The sequence below is a fragment of the Lactuca sativa genome, chromosome 3, assembly GCF_002870075.4.
Source record: "Lactuca sativa cultivar Salinas chromosome 3, Lsat_Salinas_v11, whole genome shotgun sequence".
Classification (NCBI taxonomy): Eukaryota; Viridiplantae; Streptophyta; class Magnoliopsida; order Asterales; family Asteraceae; genus Lactuca; species Lactuca sativa.
The window spans coordinates 85,407,558-85,430,016 of NC_056625.2; positions in this window are offsets into that span (position 1 = coordinate 85,407,558).

Here is a 22,459-nt window from a genome sequence, read left to right on the forward strand (position 1 = left end):
TGTGCGTTTCACTTCCAGTTTTTGGAAAAAGTTCCATGAGGAGTTGGGTACTAGGCTGCATTTCAGTACCGCTTACCACCGACAGACAAACGGATAGAGTGAGCGGACGATTCAGACGCTCGAGGATAGGCTTCGGGCATGTGTGTTGGACTTCGGAGGGAGTTGGTACACGTATCTGCCTTTGGCTAAGTTTTCCTATAACAACAACCACCATCCGAGCATTGGTATGCCTCTCTTTGAGTTGTTGTATGGGAGGAAGTGTCGGACTCCCATCTATTGGGGAGATGTAGGGCAACGAGTGATGGGCAACACTGAGATAGTGCTTTAGACGACAGAGCAGATACAACAGGTTAGACAGAGGTTGCTGACAGCCCAGAGTCGCCAGAAGAGTTACGCAGATAAGCGTCGATCCGAGCTCGAGTTCAAGGTTAGAGATTTTGTACTCCTAAAAGTGTCTCCTTGGAAATGAGTGATCTGATTCAGGAAAAGGGGCAAGCTGGGGCCCCAATACATTGGACCGTTTAGGGTGATTGCAAGGGTGGGCAGAGTAGCACATCGATTGGAGCTACTTGCGGAGTTGAGCCAGATTCATGATACCTTCCACGTGTCTCAGTTGAGGAAGTGTATAGCCGACGAGTCAGTGGTGGTGCCGTTGGAAGATATTCAGGTGGACGTAGGGCTGAACTATGTTGAGAGACCGATCGCGATCTTGGACCGGAAGGTAAAGGTTCTAAGGAACAAGGAGGTGCCTCTGGTTCAGGTCCAAATTAACCCTTCCATTTTGTCAAGTTGTCAAAATTGGTTCCTTGAGAGAGTTCTTGTAGCAAATGAGTACGCTGGGCGTACTGAGGAGTACGCTGCGCGTACTCATGCGCTTAATTTGGATGCGAACTCGCCTGGGTACGCTGGGCGTACCCAGGGTTAGGATGGGTGTAGTGGGTCCAGATGCAAACCCTAAATGTTTGGCTTGTGCACTATTTAAAGGATGCTAAGGCTCATTTCTCAGCCTCCATATCAGAGAGTGAAACCCTAAGAGAGAGCCTTCCATCGTCCATAGCTTGAGTGTGTGTGTTTTAGAGCTAAAAGTGTCTTGGTGTGTTAGTGAAGAAGAAGGAGAAGAGCTTGTGGAGGCTAGGGCTTAAAGTGCAAGTTGGATTTGAGATCTTCAGAGAAAGGAGCTTCATCTAGAGGTATAAAGTTCAAAACTTTCCTCTTTATTTGGTTTGATGTTGCATGGACCATTTTTAGGGTTAAAAGTCCCAAAGATGGAGACTTTATGAGTGTAATGTGCTCCATGGACCTAGATCTGTCCCATTTCAGTGGTATTTGTGTTATAGATCCATAAAGTTTCCATCTTCGTCGTTGAAATGAGGTCATACTTGAGTTATGAGCTTTCTAGAGTTGGGAAATGGAATATTATGGGTGTTAGTGACTTGTCCATCCATGCAAAGGCTTAAAGTCATCAACTTTGTGGATTAAGAGGCTTAGAAATGGTCAGATCTAGAAGTTGGATGTGAGTCTTAACTATTTATGACCCCAAAAGCTTAGAGTCTGAAACTGGGAGTTACACGGGGCGTAATCCTAGTACGCGCGGCGTAAGGAGTCGTGCACCCTGTTTCTGTGATGACGTCAGGTACGCCCAACGTACATGTTTGGTACGTGCAGCGTAACTAGGAGAGTTGACTTTTATTGACTTTTAGGTTTTGCTCAACTATACGGTCATTGAGCCATAAGAGGGGTAAAATGGTCTTTTACCCTTATGAGAGTACTAAAAGAGGGAATAGTCTAGCCTTGAGAGATGTATTGATTTAGAGTGTTTATTTCATATGATTAGGCGGAGGTTAGACCAGATTTTATAGAGTTCAAGATTACTGAATTACCCGAGGTGAGTCTATGTGCTTTATGCTATGTATGTTACAGATTTTAGAGGGTTAGGACCGTAAGGTCCACAACGTTAGGGCCAGAGGGCCCTCAGAGTTATGGGACCGGAGGGTCCCACTGAGACACATTGACCAGAGGGTCAAACAGAGTTATAGACTCGAGTGGCTAATATGTGTTGTGTGTGGTATTTTGGGGAACTCACTAAGCATTTATGCTTACAGTGTGATGTTATGTGTTTCAGGTACCAGTGAGGATTGCGGGAAGGCGCCGGCTTGATCAGTACACACCTGAGGAGCTTTTACATATTTTGAGCTTGGGATGTGATGTTATTATGAATTGATTATGTGATACAACGATATTTTTATAACAATTGAAAATGTGTTTTTAAAATGTGAAAAATTATTTGAAAATTTGGGTGTTTTAGAGAAACTTGTGAGCCTGGCACCTAAAGTCTGATGCCTCAACTGTCTCACACAACACCACAACACTTGGTATAACCTTGAGAGAAGTTCACTAACACCTCAAAATCGGCTAGCCCTCTTTCTTGCTGGTACAAGTAGTAGTGCCGATTTTGCTTGCATAGGAGTCTTTATATAGTTATGACATAAGTAGGGTTACACCATGTAAACCCTAATTGTCATGGACTTCCATATTCCATGATCCATGGGTTTGTAACCTCCATGGATTATCCATGGAGTACCTTATGGGTTTTAATCCAATCCATACAAACCATGGATCATTAGCCCACTATACAAGAATAGATGATTTACACAATCAACCCCATATATTTAATTTGTCTCTTTTTGATCACTTAATTAATTCCAAATTAATTCTTTGATCAATACTAATTAAATAATATTATTAATATATTAGAACTTATAATATATTAATAATCCTTAAGTGTCATTTCTCTAATTTATTCTATCCAAATGTTGCAATGCCATGCAACCCAAATGGACCATGTTAATCGGGTCAAGTATATTCCAGAAATAGTTATGAACATAGACACCTAATCCAACAGTCTCCCACTTCGATAAGTCTAATAACTATAACTTTAAGAATGACTTCAGGAACCGATCAGCAATCGTAGCTCTTTCAAGGTCTCGCTAAACTGAGATGATGATGATATGCCATTTAAGATAAGTGATCATATAATCCTCTGTTCTAGATATCAACCAGATAAATACATGGAACAATGTCTTACTTATTGTCCAACAGTGTGTTTCCCGATTTCCGATTTTTTGACATAAAACTTAATTGAACACATCAACTTAGTTCTGACCGGGCCCGGTATATGGATCAACACAAAATTATCGAGGGGCCCAGATATTGCTTCTAATCTAAGAAGGAACAGATAAACTTCGACTCATATGCTTGTTCTACTACATGTTGAATCATACACAAAGGCACTTTTTATAACATCGAGTTACCAATGCGTTTTCGTACAATCAATGTATAACCAACTCATAGGCAAAAAGTCATATCTCTAGGTTTGAAGATGTATATGATATTACCGTCTCACGATCACTCGAGATAAATTCCATAAAGTGATACCAGTGAGCGTGGGTTGAATCCAATACTCATAACTTATGAGCACTCACGAGTTTTGTAGCAACGCTTTGCAATGTCCAACATCTTAGACATCTACAACCAACTACATGACAGTCTTGATTAATATCTACTTCCAACATATGACCGACTGTGGAGAATTTGAATAATACGGAATAACATAACATAATTACTCTGGAAGTCAAAACATGCAAATTGAGATGATAGTAAATGATTGACAAAGGATAGAAACACTTTAGTCATAAATAAACACAACTTTTATTCATCATCAAATGTCAATTACACTTTACACAGGTACTTGAGAATGTTCTTTACCGTAGTCCAGTGAGCCTTGCCATGGTTACCTTGATATCTGCTGACCATGCTCAATGCAAAGGCCACATCAGGACAAGTAGAAGTCATAGCATACATGATCGAGCCTACAGCTGAAGCATATGGTACTCGACTCATCTTTGCTATATCAACTTCTGTACTCGGGCTCTGAGTCTCACTCAGTCCGGCGTTACTCTGGATCGGTAACTCTCCATTCTTGGAATTCTACATGCTGAACCTATTCAGCACCTTCTCCAAGTAGGTACTCTGACTAAGTCCAATTAGTCTTGTACTCCTATCTCTCAAAATCCTTATCCCTAGGATATATGCAGCTTCTCCATGGTCCTTCATAGCGAAACACTTCCCAAGCCAGGACTTCACTTCCTGCAGAGTTGGGATGTCATATCCTATGAGTAGTATGTCATCTACATACAATACCAAAAAGCTAAATACACTCCCATTAGCCTTGAAATATAATCCTCGAAAAGCCAAACTCTTTGACTTTCTCATCGAAACAAAGATTCCAACTACGAGGTGATTGCTTTAATCCATATATGGATTTCTCAAGCTTACAGACTCTATTAGGATACTCTGTACTGACAAAACCCTCTAGCTGACTCATGTAAACATCCTCAGCCAACTTTCCATTAATGAAAGCGGTTTTGACATCCATATGCCATATTTCATAATCATGAAATGCAGCAATGGCTAACATAACCCTAATAGACTTAATCTTCGCTACTGGTGAAAAGGTCTCATCATAATCAACTTCTGGAGTTTGAGAAAAGCCCTTTGCAACCAGTCGTGCCTTATAAGTGTGTACATTACCATCCATGTCGCTCTTCTTCTTGAAGATCCATTTGAACCCAACTGTCTGACGACCTAGTACACTGTCAACCAAGTTCAAAACCTGATTGTCATACATGGATTGTATCTCGTTGTCCATAGCCTCTTTCCACTTAGCAGCCTCAGGGCCTGCCATGGCTTCCGTGTAGCTGTTAGGTTCACCCAGACTTACCATTGTGCTATCACTGATAAGTGTATCACCTTCCGCGGTAATATGGAAACCTTAGTAATGATCAGGTGCATTCCTAAATCTCGTGGAATGCCTTAGAGGTACAAATTCTTCTTGTTTGATCAACAGGAGTTTCTTCCTCAAGTTGATTGCTAGGGTTTGAGGTTCCTTCACCACTTGACTCTTGAATTTCTTCAAGGTCAATTTGCCTCCCACTGTTTCCTTGGCTCATGAATTCTCTCTCGCGAAAGACTCCTCTCCTTGCTATAAAGACCACATTATCACTAGGTCTGTAGAAGAGGTAACTAAATGATCTATGTGGGTAGCCGATGAAAATACACCTCTCACTTTGAGGTTCGAGCTTATCGTGAGACCCGCGCCTCACGAAAGCCTCGCAGCCCCAAATCTTGTTGTGATCCAGATTGGGAACTTTTTCGGTCCACATCTCATGAGGTGTTTTGGCAACCTTCTTTGTAGGGACTAGATTAAGGATATGGGCGGCAATCTCTAAGGCATACCCCCAGAATGAGATTGGTAGCGAAGCTCGACTCATCATGGAACGAACCATATCCAACAAGGTTCGATTGCGCCTCTCAGCCATACCATTAAGCTGTGGTGTACTGAGAGGTGTCAATTGTGAGATAATCCCACATTCCATAAGATAGTCAAGGAACTCCGTACTAAGATACTCACCACCTAGATCAGATCGAAGCATCTTAATGTTCCTGCCCAACTGATTCTCCACTTCCTATTTAAACTCTTTGGATCTTTCAAAGGTCTCTGACTTATGCTTGATTAAGTAGACATATCCATATCTACTAAAATCATCAGTAAAGGTAACATAGAAGCAGTTAGCATCTCTTGTGGCGGTTTTGAAGGGTCCACACACATCAGTATGTATAAGACCCAACAAACCCTCACCCCTAGCACAAGTACCAGTGAAGGGTGACTTTGACATTTCCCAAGAAAACAAGATTCACAACTATCATCTGATTTTAGGTCAAATGATTCAAAGACTCCATTCTTTTGGAGTTGGCCTATGCGTTTCTTTCTTACAAGTCAAATACGATAATGCCACAATGATGCTTTATCCAAACTAGTGGAAGAATCGATACACAATACATTATTTCCTAGGTTATCTACAACCGACACAGTTTCATACACACCGTCACAAGGTAATGCTTTAAAATAAAGAACATTATTAAAGAAAGCATTAATGCCACCACTTTCATTATCAAACAAAAAAGTAAAACCTTGTTTGTACAAACCATGAAAGGAAATAATATTTCTCGCCATTTCAGACGAGTAACAACACTTATTCAAATCTAACACTAATCCACTACATAACAACAAAGAATAAACTCCAATCTTGGTGAAAGGTGAAGCTTTCCTATTCCCCATGATCAAGTTTATCTTCCCATGCTCCACGTTCTCACTTCTTCTTAGTCTATGCAAATCATTACATATGTGAATACCACAACCTTTTTCAAAGACCCAAGAATTAGAATGGGGTGAATTATTAGACAATATAGTGTAAATACATGCATGGTTGGGTTTCACTTTCCCATCCTTCATATCTTGCTGGTCCTTTGGGCAGTTTCGCTTCCAGTGTGACTTTGCATGGCAATAGAAGCATTCAACCTCTTTAGGGTTAACAGAAGGAGTGACAGAACCTTTCTTGGTTCCACTTGAAGAGGAGCCATCAAGGGTCTTACCCTTGATACCCTTCGAAGGGCTCTTCCTCTTCTTTCCTTTGCCTTGCCTGATTGCCAAGACAGGGGTCGCGGTAGGAGTAGGAGTGGTAACTACCGATTTACTCTTAAGACCACTTTCTGTGGTCTTTAAGAGTCCTTGAAGTTTGCTAAGTGTAACTTCCTCCTTGTTCATGTGGTATGTCGTACGGAATTGATCATAACATGAAGATAAGGAGTGCAAAATGATGTCAATTTCCAACTCCTTGGGGAAGTTCACATTTAGTTTCAGCAAACGGCCCACATACATTTGCATTTTCTGCATGTGGCTCGTGATGGGTTCACCATCCTTCATTTGGGTTGTTATCATGGAGGAGATAATTTCATACTGCTCTTGACGAGCACTCTGATGGTAGCGGTCCATCAAATCCTCGTGCATCTCAAAAGGGTAGTAGTCCTCATAGGAGTTTTGGAGCTCGCTGTCATTGTGGCCAACATGATACATGCCACTTTGGTAGGATCTCTCTCATGTGCCTGATATTCAACAATCTCCTTAGGAGTAGCAGACAACTCAAGTTCCTTAAGCTCCTTGTCGAGGACATATTCTTTTTCCTCATACCGTGTGACCATCATGATGTTTCTGATCCAATCCATAAAGTTGGAACCATCAAAGATGACTCTCCCACAAAGGTTCATGAGAGAGAAGGAGCCGGTAGGGTTTGAGCCAGAAGTAGCATTGTTGAAAGACATCTGAAAAGAAGAAAGACAAGTTTAAATTAGATATAAAGATAGTCCTTAATAAGACATCCAAATGTAATATTAAGGCTAGGACCCAACACACTATTTTATAACTTAGAAGAGGGATGTCGTAATCCAAGCTATAAAATATTTGAAGGTAGGTGAATGACGATTCACCAATTTCCACCATGACAAACCAAATAATTTTTAGATTTTAATTGGTTTTGAAACTCCTAGATTCTTTGAGATTCATTGAAATTTTCAATGGCATGTTTCAATCTCGATTGTGCCCTTCAGGTTTTGTGATAGGGATGCCGACGCTTACGAAACAAGGTGTGAAGTAACCATGCAAATTACTTGGTATCGTTAATGTTTATCACTCAATCGATGTGCCGGTTAACCACACACGCTCCACCGACCTATGGCAAATATTAAGCCACCCTTTGCCTACCTTTTTAAGTCCAGGTCAGTGTGCTGGTTAACCACAAACGCTCCACTAATGACTTAATCAAAGTGCAAAGTGTAATTTCATGGGTTAGCACCTTATTCACATTTTCCTAAAGTCACTAATATTGGGAATTTATAAAAACATTTAGTTACTTTATATTCGTCATACTTTTAATGAAGATTTAAAGTCCTTGTCTTACCCGTTCGGCTAACGAACATCCCCGATCAAGGAAGTGGTGGGTGAGAGTGGACACCCATTAAGCTGCCATTTTATAGGCAGCAACCTTATACCACCTTTATAGACCGGCTTTGTGAATGAGGCCTACTAACGGTAAAACGACTTGTTCTTATACATACATAATTATTATTAAACTTATAATATTATAAAGTATAAGGGTTGAATTTTAACTTATAAAATTATAGGGGTTGGAACTAAAGTTTTCTAAAGTGACTTTACATGTTCCACAACTTGAGGGCAAGTTTTGTGTGACATCCCCAATTTCGCGACCAGAAAAGACCGATTTGTTTATGCTTTGTTCTAAAATCAGAGTAATCCTTTTTAAGGAAAACACTTGCGGAAATTGTCCCAAAAACAAAATATGATAACCATTTATCAAAACATTTCTCAAAGAGAATGTATTTTCATTAAATAATATAACCTCGGGATGTCATGTTCCGATACATAACAAAAGCATAAACAATATAAATAGACCTTACAACAGTTATTTATAACTACTGATCTATAATCCAAATTCTCTCGTCAAGTCCACCAACTTATACCCTTGTGCCATTACCTGTAATGCAAAGAAAACTGAGTGGGTCGGGCTTGGGAGCCTGGTGAGCATATAAGGTTTTCAACCCACAATAATATAATTATTATATTCAATCATCAAACAATCAACCCAATTACCCATCCCCAGTATCTTCGTTTATTCTTAAGTACCTTTCCTAAGGAATTATCCTAAGGGTCAACTCCTACATCGTATTTACCTCTCATCTCCTTTCATCGCATTTCCTTTATATATTTGTTCCTAAAGCATGAATACGCAGTCACAACATCACCTGGACTCGTAACTCATAGTAAGGGTTAGGCTATCATCGCATGAATACGTAGTCACAACATCGCTTGGACTCGTAATTCATAGTAAGGGTTAGGCTATCATCGCATGAATACGTAGTCACAATATCACCTGGACTCGTAATTCATAGTAAGGGTTAGAGTATCATCGCATGAATACGTAGTTACAACATCGCCTGAACTCGTAATTCATCACCTACAGGTTATGAGCCTGCTGGTGTTTCAATGGGGTCATCTAGAGTAGTCCGTGGTCACCATCTATACTCTGGTAGATGACTACATCGCCAAATTGCCACATCGTCGGTCAAGGTTATGGTATCTCCTTTCATCTCACATCACCTATTTATCATCACCTAATTATCATCACCTTTCTATCATCACCTATCTCTCATCACCTAATTATCATCACGTATTTCTCATCACCTAATTATGATCACCTACTTCTCATCACCTAATTATCATCACACCTCATCTAATTCTTCTACCCATTTTCTACCCAACATATTCGTAGATATAAAATACATGTACAGATTAACTCATTTAACACCTATATAAAACATCCATTCCACACTCATCTCAAATAAACAACAATATATAAACACATAGCACGTATTTCATAGCAAATACTTAATATATATATATATATATATATATATATATATATATATATATATATATATATATATATATATATATATATATATGTTAAAAGAAAGTGATCACATACTCACCCAAAACATATACTTTATACATTCAAACAATACTTGTATTAAAATCATGTTATGAAAAGGACTATACACTCACACATATAAACAACATTATATTATACACATAGCACGTATTTCATAGAAAATACTTAATATTTATGAGTTAGAAGAAAGTGACCACACACTCACTTGATCAGAAGATGATCGGACATCACTACGGCTCTAAGAGTAGTATTCTTCGGTGAAACCGGGATCACTTCACACACCGGGTTTCTCGCGGACAGAGCTTCGGCTCGAAAACTCTTTTCTTCTTGGGATCTTTGGGTTTCGGGACTTGATTCGGGTCTCGGGGTTGATATTGGGGCTTCGGGGGATTAAAATAGGGCTTAGAGGGTGTATTGGGAGTGGGAGAGAAGAGATGGAGCAACCCTAACGGCTGGCTCTTCAAATCTATTTATAGGGAAAGATCTGTCATTGCCACGTTGTGGCACCTTTTTCCACGTCGTGGTCTTGGTCGTCCCTGCATGCGTCATCTCAAGTTGCATCTGGGGGACTCCCGGAGGTGTCAGAAAACTTGTCACATCGTGGCACTGCTTGCTACGTTGTGGTATCTGACAGTTTTGGGGTTTCGCGCCCCGAACTTCAGAAAGTCATAACTCTCATTTAGACTCCATTGGCTAATTTTGAATTTATTTTTAATATATTATAATAATATTACTTATATATTATTTTTAGTAGGCCGGGACAGGAAAACTCCGTTATAAACTCATAACTCCTTCGTCTGACGTCCGTTTTCGTCCGTCTTTCCGTCGTTTCAATACTATTGATGAGATCTTAAATTATCATTTAGATTGTTTTGGATAAATATCGCTCTAACGTAAATTCACTATTTACGTCACGCTGTGTCGTGTCGGTTCTGTTGCGAAACTTCGACAGGTCATAACTTCTTCGTTATAACTCGGATTTCGGCGTTCTTTATATGTACGGAATCCTTGTAACATATACTATAACTTAGTTAAGATTAATCCTTCTAAATAATCTTCCATCAAAAAGTCATTTTTGATGCTTATCGTCTCTAAATTGACTAGCCCAGATCTACGGGCGTTACATTTTGTAACTTTCAAAACTTTTCATCTTTCATAACTTATGAGTTAATGGTTTATTAAAATGAGAGACTTTTCATTTTATGCAACCTATGTGTTTCTTTAATGGACATTAAAAGAATGACTTTTGGTAATCCATAACTTGAGGACAAATTATGGATTCTATTAAAACACATAATGATCAAGAATTAAACTAACAAGCAAGTTACAAATAATTCCTATGATCTTCTAAACTCATAAGTTCATGAACATGCATATCAACAATTTCAAGAATCATTAATAAACCATATAAAACTTGAAATTTTGATAATGTCCATTGAAAATGGATTAACATAACCATTACACCATCTAAAACAAGTTTTATAAGACAAAAACAGTTTAGGGTAAAGTTTCTAGTCCATTTCCAGCAGAAAAAGTTGAAAATTTGCATTCTAGTGCCCTTACTCGTCGAGTGCATGAACCTACTCGACGAGTACGATGAATTAACTCATGGACTCGTCGAGTCCCCCCATGGACTCGGCGAGTTCATGCTACAGAATGCAGAAAACTGAGTTTTTTCAACAAGTTTGCATCAAGTATCTGATAAACAAGCCTAGGCTTTGATACCACTAAAGGGTTTTGAGCATTCTAACACTCCTAAGGTGTACATGAAACCCTAGATACCTTGGATCTATGTTTTACTAAGATACATGAAATTTTTTTCCAAGGTTCTTAACCTATCTAACATAGCATGGGGAACTTTTAAACATAAATGCTAGAAGAAAAACATACCTGTAATGCCCGTAGGTCCGGGCTAGTCAATTTAGAGATAATAGGGGTCGAAAATGACTTTTCGACAAAAGATTATTTAGAACAAATAATCTTAACCAAGGTGTATAATATGTCCCAAGGGTTCCATACATATAAAGAACGCCGAAATCGGATTTATAACGAAGAATTTATGACTCGTCGAAGGTCTACGGCAAAACTGGCACGGCACAGGGAAGTGTAAATAGTGAATTGACGATAGAGCGAGTTTTAGCCTTAGCGATCTAAACGAAAGATGTAGAAAACGTTAAACTGAGAGCTTCTATGAAAATAACGCCCAAATCTGACTTCGTATGAAGAAGTTATGATTTTTCAAAGTTTCGGCTTAGCAGTGTACAGCCCGAAATTCAAATATTAGATCGAGTGGTTTTTAGCCGACACAACCTACACAAGAATCGAAGATCTCGTTAATAGTAGCATAACGATAAAAAGACAGACGAAAACAGACGTCGGATGAAGAAGTTACGAATTTTTAATGGACCAATCGTGTCACGGTCTGTTAATAATATAAAATTTAAAATAAATTCAAAATTAGCCGACATAATCCAAACGAAAGTTGTAGAGTACATTCTCGCCTACGCATGTAACAGCCTGAATTCCCAGGTATCTTTTATGCTTTCAATTTTTGATGTTTTGTGAGGGGACTCGGCGAGTTGGTGCTCAGACTCGCCGAGTAGGATCGCGATTTGGGCGCGGGATCGCGCCTGGACTCGGCGAGTCCACGTTGTTTAATGAAACCCTAATTTCCAGGGTATGAGACCTATTTAAAGGGACTTATGGCCGTCATTTGTGCTCAGCAGTCCATAGAGAGAAACCCTTGAGTGCTTGAACGTTTTGAGAGAGAAAGGAAGCATTTCTTGACCTTTGTGTGTTGTTTAGCAAAGGAGAGGGAGGTTCTAGCCAAGAGGAAGCAAAGGAGGTTGCTATACTGTGGATTTGAAGCTTAGATCATCGATCTAGAGGTATGATTTCGGCTCATCTTCTGTTTTGTGAAGTATAATTGGATTTAGGGTTTCTTGTGGCCTTTGTTGGGTTGATTTGATGGCCAAATAGTCCCTTGCTAGTGATGAGGCTTTGGATCTGGATCCATAGAGGTCCAGAGAGCCTCATTCATCAAGCTTTATGAAGAACAATGGAGGTTATGACCTTGAGTTGTGGCATTTGTTGATAATTCATCATATATGGTCATATAGAGGTTGTATGTACACCAAGATAGGGGATTTACGTGGTGAATCAGTCTAGGAAGGCCAGATCTATGAATTGATGGAACAGATCTGACCTTAGAAGCGAGTTTGAGTGATTGCATGGCATGGACTTGCCGAGTCCGATGAGCAGACTCGGCGAGTAGCTTGAAGATTGCCCTTAGATCGGCCAGTGAGTGGTCCAGTCGAGTCATGGGTTGACTCAGTGAGTCAGGGCGAGTTAGGGAGGGTGGTCAAGTGGACTGAGTCGAGCTGGGACTCGCCGAGTTGTTCTTGGGACTCGGCGAGTTGAGTCGGGGTGGCCCCGCGATTCTACCAGGTGGAACTCGTCGAGTCAGGGGGAGTACTCGACGTGTAAAAAGGGAATCCTAGAGAGTTGGTGAAAACGTTTAGACTCGCCGAGTCGCCTTAGTGCACTCGCCGAGTCCGGTCAAAGTTGACCGTTGACCATTGACCGTTGACCAGATTTGACCAGTGTTGACTTTTGAGGGATAGTCAACCTTAGTGTTAAAAGTGTTAATTTAAGACATATGATGTTATAGGAGGATTATAGCTCGGAGGATCGAGCACGAGGGATTTCAGGATTTGTGAGTCATCGAGATACACGAGGTGAGTCTTCTCACTATACTTTACCTTGAGTAGGTAATCAGAGTTATGTGTATGCTATGTGTTGTACTGCATGATGTCTATGTGATTTATGATGTGCATGATTATAGAGTTGGAACCGGAAGGTTCCCAAAGTTAGAACCTGAGGGTTCACAGAGCTTGGGTGCACGGACCCATAGATTTATAGCCTCGAGTGGCTAAATTATATGTGATATGTTTGTGGTATTTTGGGGAACTGACTAAGCTTTGTGCTTGCAGTGTTAGTGTTGTTGTTTCAGGTACTAGCGATGACCGTGGGAAGGCGCCGACTTGATCCGTACACACGCATGGGATTTTGTTATGCTTACGATCTTGGGATTTTGTATAATGTGAATTGAGATTTAAACTTGATGTTTTTATGAAAAGTTAATGGGAAATGTTTTTATAAATTGTGAAAAATTATTTTGAAATTTACGGTGTTACAACGCATGGATATAAAGAACGTCGTTAATGGAGCTCGTACGCAAAAGTTACAGATTTTTAAAGTTGGAAGAGGAATTTGCGAAGCTAAGGATGGAAGTGATGACGTGGCAGCGCCACAGCCGTCCATCGCAGATCAGTCTCGCTTTGGATTCGCGCCACGTCGCCTCACATCTACGCCCCGCGTCCGAGGCCGGGTATGCCCAGCGTACTTAGGTTATTATCCATCCGATGGAGTGTGAGCCAATTGGTGCGAGCTGGCATCCTCATCCGAAGGTACGCCCAACGTAGCCTTCGGTACACCCAGCGTACCACCGAGGTTCAGCAGCCTATAAATAGCTATGAGATTTCCTGGAAAATTCACACCAATTCACTTCTCTCTTTAACTTACTTTCTCTCTCTATCCTATTTTGAGCTCCCTAAACCCTAGATAAACCTCCTAGCTCCCGAAGGAAGCCCCGAGGCTCTCGGAGTCCCGAGAAAAAGGGTCCTTCGGTTTCGAAACGCTGCTCCGAGCAAAGCCCAGTTTTCTTTAAAATCCGCTGTAAGTGAGCTACGCTTACGCAATTTTTAATATAGCTTTCAAATAACTATAGTAATGTTAATAGGTCCTTAAAATAATTATTTGGGCTATTATTATGAGTTATATAAGTATCCTTTAACGCTTATATAATAGTAATAATAGTCAGACTATTAATTAGTCGCGGTTATCGTTAGACTAAACCCTAGTGGTATTGATAGTAGGTTTTATCGAAGGAAAAATTGTTTTGAGAGTATCGAAGCGCTGTCCGAGTGCTAAGTCACCACCGTATCAAGTGAGTGCATAGTCGCTTTCATCTAACACATAGATATGAAGTAATTTAATATAAATCACGTGCTATGTGTGCATATTGTCTGAATACTTGTTGTCTATGCTGGTGAAAGATTTTTATACATGTTTTAAATGATGTAAGCTGTATAAAGTATTTTATATCTACAAAATATGTTGGGTAAAACATGGGTAGATGAATGATGAGGGATAAAAGGTTAAAATAGAGGAACATTAGTAGTACGGACATAGTGCCCTATAAGTATACATTGGCAGCAGTGGATCTAGTACCCTATAGATGAGCACTGGCAGCTGCGCCACAACCCGTAGATGTTTTAGATCTACGGTAAACGTCCTAGCAGCTGCGCTCTAAGGACAGTATCGGCAGCTGCACCTAATAGGGAGCCTTATGACCATGACAGTAGCGTTTAAAGGTCAATACCGGCAGAAGCGTCTCATAGAAAATGTCCCAATTCTGGCAGTTGCGCCTAAGTGATAATATTAGCAGTTGCGCTTGACCACTGTGTCATTGGCAACAATTGACTTCATGTTGTTTCCTTAGGATGATCTTTAGGAATGAATGAATGAGAAATAGCTGATTCTTAGGGTAGATCCTTAAGAATAAAGAAGATAATGAGGATGGGTAATTGGGTTGATTGTTTGATTTCTTAAAGATAATAATTATATTATTATGGGTTGAAAGCCCTATGTACTCACCAGGTTTCCCAACCTGACCCACTCAGTTTATTTATATCACAGGTGTTGATATGAAGTCACATTACACTGAGAGATTAAGGAGATATAAATCAGTAGTAATAATGAATGTAAGTTCTGTTTATGTTTATGTTTCTGTATTGACAATGACATCCCAATGTTTTAAAAAGAATAAAATACATTTCTTCGGAAATGCTTTGATAACGTATTTATCGTATTTTTCTAGGAACAAACTCCGCAACATTTTTATTAAAAGAGGTACTCTGATTTTCAAACAAGCATAAACAAAATCGGTCTTTTCTGGCCGTGAAAATGGGGATGTCACAATACCATTTTCTGGTTTCGATTTCTTGAGAACCTTGTGAGCCTAGCAACTTAAGTGTGATGCCTCAAATGTCTCACACAACACCACAACACTTGGTATAACCTTGAGATAAGTTCACTAACACCTCAAAATCGGCTAGACCTCTTTCTTGCTTATACAAGTAGTAGTGTCCATTTTGCTTGCATAGGGGTCTTTATATAGTTGTGGCACAAGTAGGGTTACACCATGTAAACCCTAATTGTCATGGATTTCCATATTTCATGATCCATGGGTTTGTAACCTCCATGGATTATTCATGGTGCACCTTATGGGTTTCAATCCAATCCATACAAACCATGGATCATTAGCCCACTATACAAGAATAGATGATTTACACAATCAACCCCATATATTTAATTAGTCTCTTTTTGATCACTTAATTAATTCCAAATTAATTCTTTGATCAATACTAATTAAATAATATTATTAATATATTAGAACTTATAATATATTAATAATCCTTAAGTGTCATTTCTCTCATTTAGTCTATCCAAATGTTGCAATGCCATGCAACCTAAATGGACCATGCTAATCGGGTCAAGTACATTCCAGAAATAGTTATGAACTTAGACACCTAATCCAACATATAGATCTCCATGTATGTATTCTATCTAAATGAATTACTTACTCCTTCTAGCCTTGCTATAGGGGGAAATTACTCAAGCCCATACTCGAGCATTAGGCATGGATTACATCTCAATGTTTATACCTATAAGTCATTTCAAGTTCAAAGCTTTTATAACATTTTGGTAGTTGATGGATTTTCTAGAAACCATCAAGACAAACTCATCAATGAGAGATTCCATATTTGTCTTCTATAGATGATTCCTACCCTATATGTGAATGGTTTGTGTTTATGAATAGCAATTATTCGTGTTCAACAATTTCTAGTTAAAAATAGTGCCAACTTTTACAACAACAAGCTATGGTTCTTGAGCTACTTCAAGTTCCATGTGTATCCCACTTGCTTTGTGATTAGAAGCTTGCTTTCTGGTAACTCAAGTCTAAGAGGAACAAGATAGATTATTCTTTGTGGGTTTGTATAAAATAATCTAAGCAACCGTTTAGAATATTCTACAAATATGTATTTAGTAGATTATGGGTTTAAAATCTTTAGTCTAACATACTCTTCAAAACTATAAAACATTACGTAAGATAATGATGGAGTCGTTCCATACTAAATCTTATAAAGTGTTTTATCTACTTCTTAGTTGGTGTTTTTCTTCTAGATACAAGTGACAGTGATGAAGTTATAATCCCAAAATAATAAAGGAAGATAATTTCTATCGATTAGAAAGTAAACCATATCTACTTCAACAAAGGTTTTACAATTATCTTTTAACATATAAACTATAGTTATAACAGCTATTGTTGTTAAATAAACTTGATTAGGTATGTTGTACTAGATCTATAGGGAGTCATACATCACGGTGTATAGTTCCTTAATAATTATGTTCTCTATGGTTTAGTGATAATATTATTAGGAATCTTTTATATATAAACAAGATTCACATATGTCAAATAAAATATATTATTTTCCCTCAAAAATACATTTTTTGAAGATGGAATATGTGTATTTTACATATATAATAAAGATAACAATTACGTAGGTAAATTTGATTCAAATCAAGTTTGAGCCAAATATATTTGCATATGGAACTTATTATTTAGAAAATATTGATATTTACTTTATAATTATATTAAGAGGTCTAGTTCTAAAAAATAGAATTTAATCATTACATAATATGAAGGTCATCGTTATGAAAAATGATTAAGTAAATAATAAATCATCTAACTGAGACATATAATTAAACAAGCTAAATTAAAACATATATTGTTCCAAAAAAAATATTGTTTTACATTTCAAGTACTTTATGTTTTAAGCATATATTATAAAACTAAACTCCAAGAGTGAAGATCCAACTTGCTTGTGCTAAGCTGCTTACTCTTCTTGAATATTTGTAAACATTTACAAATATTTGATTAACATTAAGTATCAAGTACGTGATTGTTAAATGAAAAGTATAAGTTCTAGCTAGTGGATACTAGAATTACTGCCCTGGCCAGTCCAAGCCAGATAAGAGGACAATTCTTCTTACAGTGTCATGTTTCTCTATAGTAGAAACAAAATCCATCTATATGAGCCTTTCTGGATTTCTTGGGCCTAAAGGTGTCCTTTCCATGAACTAGTGGCCTTTTAGAGCACATAAGGTGATTTTTTTAGCCTTGCATCCTTCTTGTGTGGAATTGGATCAAACCAAATAGCACTGTATCTTAGGAATATCTTCTTCACATCACGAAACATATGAAATGCTTCTTAATTAAACAATACTTCCTAGAAGTCCGGTGTGACTTCCCTAATTTCACAGCCAAAAAATATTGATTCATTTATGCTTTATTTAAAAATCAGAGTATCCTTTTGAAGAATAATATTGCGGAATTTGTTCCCAAAATATGATAAAGATATTATCAAAGCATTTATGAAAAAATGTATTTTAATTATATTAAAAACATTGCGATGTCATCGTCAATACAATACATAAACATAAACTGAAACAACATAGGTCTTACAACATCTATTATTCTACTAGCCTATAATCCATAATTCTCTTAACTGTTCATTACATCAGTTCTCTTGTGCCAGTACCTGTAATACAAGAAACTGAGTGGGTCAGGCTTGGGAGCTAGTGAGCACATAGGATTTTCAACCCACAATAACTAAGTTCTTTAATTTCATCAAATCATTCAACCCGATTACCCATTCCTGTTATCCTCACTTTCACTCGGGGATTTCCGACGCTCTAGGGCTTCACTACTAACACCTAGGAGGTTCTAGGGAAAGGCATAGAGGCTTTGGGGGTGTTTGGGAGAGAGTTGGTTGAAGAGGTGTGAAGCAAAGAGTGAACAACAAACTCTATTTATAGGCTAAAGGAGTCGCGTACACATGCCGTACTCCAGCATTACGTTGGGTGTACTACAATATGTGTGGCATACACAAAGATACGCCTGATGTACCGCATCCAGGTGTCGCGATTCGGTGGCAAACCGTGGGGAAGAATGTGTGGCTTAGATCTTGCCACGAGTCACTCATTCATTAATCCAAAATTTAATTATCTTCTAAAATTCGTAGCTTTCGCATACGAGCTCCATTTTTACATTCTCTATATCCACGTGTAGGTATCGACGTGATCTACAACTTTCGTTTAGACTGTGTTGGCTAATTTTAACTTTATTGTTAAATTTATATTTTAACAGCCTTAAACAGTTAAAGTCCATTAAAAATTTATAACTTTGTCATCCGATGTCCGTTCTCGATTGTCTGTATATCGTTGAGCTCCTATTAACGAGATCTTCAAGTTTTGTTTAGGTTGTGTCGGCTAAAAATCGATCGATCTAAAATTCAATTTTCGGGTTGTGTACTACTACGCTGAATGACTGAATCTTAGAAAACACATAACTTCTTTTAACGAAGTCAGATTTTGACATTCTCTATATGCACATTCTCGGTTTAACGACTACTATGACTTTCGTTCAGATCACTAAGGATAAAAAGTATTCCGTTAAAAAATTAGTTTTGACGATATGTGGTGTGCCGTTTTAATCGCAAAACTTTGATGGTTCATAACTTCTTCGTTATAAGTCAGATTTCAGTGTTCCTTATATCTTCAGAATAATTATTATGAGTACTTCAACTTTCTTCAAAGATATTGGGTTTATTTATTGTTTTACTTTAGATGCGTATTTTATCCTATTTTATTATATCATTATAAGCACATATATTGTACATAAACCACATAAATCACATAATACTCAAATAATTCTTCTTCATTACATAAAATTGGTTACAGTTTTTGACCTTAACTATTACATCATCATAATAATGCTTAGCCAGAAATGCGGGCGTTACAATTCTCTCCTCCTTAGGATGATTCTGTCCTGAAATCATGCATTAGCAAACTGATGTGGATAGCGACTCATCATGGAAATTTTTGTCTCCCAGGTGAGGTTCAGCCCATTCAAATGTTTCCATCGCACTAGCACTAATTCGACCATCTTGTGTTGCAATTTCTTCATCTTACGGTCAACAATTGCTTCAGGCTCTTCGATTAACCTCTTATCTTCATCAATCCTTAACTATGAAAGTGGTACTATATCTGTAACTTCTACCGTAAACTTCCTCAAATAACACACATGGTAAGTGTTATAAATACCATCTAGTTCTTCTTGCAATTCCAGCTTGTAAGTTTGGTTCCTAATCCTCTAAAAAACCTTAAATGGCCCAATAAATCTTAGACTCAACTTTCCTCTCTTTCCAAATCTTATAAGTCCCTTCCACAGTGAGACTTTCAGCAACACCGAATCTCCAACTTTGAATGGCATTGGTCGTCGTTTCTTGTCAACATAGCTCTTTTTGCGATCCTAAGCTGCTAACATCCTTTCTTTAATCAGCTTTATCTTTTCAGAAGTCTGATGGACTATTTCGGGACCCATAAACCGATTTTCTCTGGCCTCAAGCCAACAAGACGGCCGGTGTACGACACTTATGTCCGTATAAGGCTTTATAAGGTGTCATCTTAATGCTTGAATGGTAACTATTGTTGTAGGAAAACTCTACCAGGGGTAGATACTCATCCCAGTTACCTTGAAATTCTAGGGTACATGATCTTAACATATCCTCCAGTGTTTGAATTGTCCTTTCGCTCTAACCATCAATCTGCGGATGGTAAGTTATACTAAAACACAACTTCGTACCCATTTCCTCTTGTAGACTCTTCCAAAATCTAGATGTGAAACGACTCTCACCATCCGATACAATTGCTAAGGGAACACCATGAAGTCTTACTATCTCCTTCATGTAGGCATTTGCAAGCTTATCCATAGACCATCTCTCATTGGTTGCTATGAAGTGTGCACTCTTTGTGAACCGATCCATGACTATCCAAATCATGTTGTGACCGTTCTTCTTCCTAGGTAGTTTAGCCACAAAATCGATGGTGATGTCTTCCTACTTAACCATGGGTACATGCAAAGGTTCTAAACTACCAGACGGTTTTTGATGTTACGCTTTAACTCTTGCACATGTTACACATCCTGATACATACTTTGCAACATCGAGCTTCATAATCGGCCACCAGTAGTAAGGTTTTAGATCCCTATACCTCTTAGTGCTGTCAGGATGCATCAAGTACATGGTCTTGTGAGCTTCTTCCATCAGAAGATCCCTTGTTCCTCCCATCTTAGGCACCCAAATCCTGTTTTGGAATACCTTCAATCCTTGACTATTTGTACCGAATACCAATGTTTTGCCTAAACGTTCTTCCTTTCGGTCATTCTTCTCTAAAGATTCTTCCTGAGCTTTCTTGATGATTTCCAAAATTGTTGAGATAACTTCTATTCTTAACGCTATTGGCCTTTTTCATTCCAAGTTTATTTTTCGACTTAGGGCATCTGCAACGACATTTGCTTTACCAGGGTGATAAACTATCTCACAGTCGTAATCCTTAAGTAACTCTAGCCAGCGTCATTATCTCATATTCAATTATTTTTTTTATCAAAGAGATACTGGAGACTTTTATGATCAGTGAAGAGTTTGCACTCTGTACCATAAAGAAAATGTCTCCATATATTTAATCCGAATACCATCGCTGCCAGCTCCAAATCATGATTAGGGTAGTTCTTCTCTCTCTCTTTCAAATTTTGAGATTCCTATGCTATCACTTTATTTGTCTAGCTCATAACACAACCTAACCCAACTCCAGATACATCGCTATAGATTGCGAAGTCTTCAACTCCGTCTAGTAAAGTAATAATCGATGCTTCACACAACTTCTTCTTTAATTTCTCGACGCTTGCTCGAGTTTATCGCTCCATGTGTATGTAGCTCCCTTATGGGTCAAAGCTGTAAATGGAGAAGCTATCGATGAAAATCCTTGGATAAATCTTCGGTAATATCCAGCTAATCCCAGAAAACTATGAATCTCAATGGGACTTTTTGGTCATTCCCATTTCATCACAACTTCAATCTTTGTTCGATCAACCATTATTCCTTCCTGGTTAACCACATGACCAAAAAATTGGACTTCTCGAATCCAAAAATAATGTTTGGAGAACTTGGCATACATCTTCTCCTTCTTCAAAATCTCTAGTACTTCTTGCAAGTGCTTTCCATGATCTTGCTAGCTCTTTGAGTAAATCAGAATGTCATCTATGAACACTGTGTGACATCCCCATTTTCACGGCCAGAAAAGACCGATTTTGTTTATGCTTTATAAAAATCAGAGTACTTCTTTTAATAAAAATGTTGCGGAATTTGTTCCCAGAAAAACATGATAATCGCGTTATCAAAGCATTTCTAAAGAAATATATTTTTATTCACTTTTAAAAACATTTGGGATGTCATCGTCAATACAGAAGCATAAGCATAAACAGAACTTACATTTATTTACACTACTGATCTATATCTCTTTTAAATCTCTCAGTGTAATGTGACTTCATATCGACACCTGTGATACAAATAAACTGAGTGGGTCAGGTTGGGAAACCTGGTGAGTACATAGGGTTTTCAACCCACAATAATATAATTATTATGTTTTAACAATCAAACAATCAACCCAATTACCCATCCCCATTATCTTCTTTATTCTTAAGGATCTACCCTAAGAACCAGCTATTTCTCATTCATTCATTCCTAAGGATCATCCTAAGGAAACAACATGAAGTCCATTGTTGCCAATGACACTTTGGTCAAGCGCAGCTGCTAATCTTGTCACTTAGGCGCAGCTGCCAGAATTGGGACATTTCCTATGAGGCGCTTCTGTCGGTATTGACCATTTAACGCCACTGTCATGGTCATAAGGCTCCCTATTAGGCATAGCTGCTGATATTGTCCTTAGAGCGCAGCTGCTAGGACATTTACCGTAGATCTAAAACATCTACGGGTTGTGGCGCAGCTGCCAGT